This window comes from Cibotium barometz, chromosome 12 (genome assembly GCF_041138505.1).
Source record: "Cibotium barometz isolate CiBa-2024 chromosome 12, ASM4113850v1, whole genome shotgun sequence".
Classification (NCBI taxonomy): domain Eukaryota; kingdom Viridiplantae; phylum Streptophyta; class Polypodiopsida; order Cyatheales; family Cibotiaceae; genus Cibotium; species Cibotium barometz.
Genome location: NC_141057.1, coordinates 50,169,229 through 50,171,810, shown reverse-complemented (window position 1 = coordinate 50,171,810; position 2,582 = coordinate 50,169,229).

The following is a 2,582-nucleotide window of genomic DNA, read 5'->3' as shown; positions in this document are numbered from 1 at the left end:
ACCATGTGGTGACCTAATCACCTCAATGCCCAAGAAATATCCGAGCTCCCCTAGATCCTTCATCTCAAACTTCTATCTAAGCAAGATCTTTACATCAAGGATCTCTGCATCATGGTCCCCCGTAATGATCAAGTCATCTACATAGATGACAATAAGCACAACCTCTCTATCACTATGTCTCACATACAGCAAGAAATTTGCATTGGCTACATGAAAGCCAATAGTGACAAGATATTTTAGAAATCTTGTCAGACCATACTCTTGGTGTTTGTTTTAAGCCATACAAGGCTTTCTTCAACCTATAAACATGCTCGGGGCGACTCACATCCTCATAACCAAGTGGCTGCAACATATACACCTCTTCCTGCAAATCCCCATGCAAGAATGCATTCTTTACATCCATCTGATGTAAAGACCATTTCTTTGATGCAGCCACTGCTATCACAACTCTCACTATTGTCAACTTGGCAACTGGGCTGAAAGTTCCTCATAATCAATGCCATATGTTTGCGCATATCCTTTGGCTACCAATCTAGCCTTGTACCTGCTTATGCTTCCATCACCATTATGTTTTACTTTGTACACCCACTTGCATCCAATGGCTTTCTTGCCTTCAGGCAATTGTACTAAATCCCAAGTCTCATTTCCATATAGTGCATCCATCTCCTCATCCGTAGCTTTCTCCCAACACACATTTCCAATAGCCTCATCAATGCATGTGGGCTCTACAACCTGCACAACCTTTGCCATGTATGCATAGTGATGTGCCACATAACCATCATAGGTAAACCTCTGCACAGGATTCTTCACTCTCCTAGATCTTCGCAACTTTGCATTCATGGCTTTCATAGCCTTCTTTACACCACGTGTTCTCATAGAGCTGGTATTCCAAGCTCCTCATCAAGGCTCATCTCTGAGCCACTAGACTCTCCATCACCATGAGAATGTCCTACAAAAATGTCAGGCATACTAAGGGGCTCAACCACTTTCTCTTTGCCTTTATGTGATGTACTAATCACATTTGCAGGACTGGTATTATGATGCAGCCTGCCACTCCATGGTCTATCAACTGAACCACTACATGAGGACTCTCTTGGTCCACTCAAATACTATGATTGTTGACTTGCATTTTGTGCAACCACATTTCCACTTACATCATCCCCAACAGCTTCTTTTTCAGCAGCATACCAGCTACTCATCTCATCAAAAACAACATCCATGCTTACCCTCAACTCACGTGTAGCAAGGTTATAACACCTATATCCCTTTTGCTCAAGGGAATATCCAATAAACACACATTTTTCAGCTTTTGGATCCAGCTTAGTTCTTAGCTCATTTGGCACATGCACATATGTAATGCATCCAAAAACTTTTAGATGAGACAAATCAGGTTTTCTGCCAGTAAACCTCTCCTCTAGAGTTACATCATGTATGGCTCCAGTTGGAGTCCTGTTCATGATGTAAACTGCTATAGAAACAGCCTCAGCCCAATAGCTATGCGGCATATTCTTCTCTTCCATCAATGCTCGCACAATCTCATAGCAATGTGCCTGTTTTTCCACTCAGCAACTCCATTTTGTTGAGGAGTGTATCTACATGTTAAAAGACAAGTGCAGGTTGGTTGCAAAAGGCAACAGAGTGGGCAGAATGTTTACGTTGAATGTAAACATGCCTGAAGTGAGTGCTGCAATGTTTTCAAATGGTTCGAGAATTGTCGTAGACACAGACATTTGGCATAAAAAGAATTGGACATGTGAATGTGCAGAGAATGAAGTCTATGCAAACTAAAGGAATTATGACAGGGCTGCCAAAATTTAAAGTCGAAGGTATGCAGAGAATATGTGAAGCATGCCAATTTGGAAAGCAAACAAAGCATGTATTTCCACACGTAACAGAAATGTGAGCAGAAATGCAGTAGATGTTGTGTATTTAGATGTATGGGGTCCTACAAAGACCATGTCTATGGGAGGCTATAGGTATTATGTGACATTTATTGATGTGACCACACAAGGAAAATGTGGATATACTTCATGAAGGAGAAGGGTGAGGTGTTCACTCACTTTCAAAATTTCAGAGTTACGGTTGAAAAGCAAACAGGGAAATATGTAAAGTGCCTAAGGTCAGATGGAGGGGGAGAGTACTTCTCCAATGAGTTCTCTGAATTTTTGAAGAAAAATGGCATTCGGAGACAGTCTTCAACATAACAACCATCAGGGTAAAAACCAAACCTGCAAACCCTTCTCAATCATCTGGCCAAGTGAAACCAGATTCTTGTTATGTTCGAAACATGAAGTACATCTGCAAGGTTCTTCACTTTGCCATTCTGCGTAGAAAATGGCACATCTCCAACATGGGAAATTGGATGAGCAGTGTCATCCCCTGTTTCCACAAAACCTAGTCTTTCAAGGTTTTTCATCTCTTTGAACCACTCCCCATGACTTGTCATGTGGTTCAAAGCAACTGAATCAACGTACCATACATCATCTTTATGTGCTGCTTCAACATTTTCAGACATGGTATTAACGACATGCTGCATAACAAACAACCTTTCATTATCCTCATTGTTTCTGCTCGAGTATGCA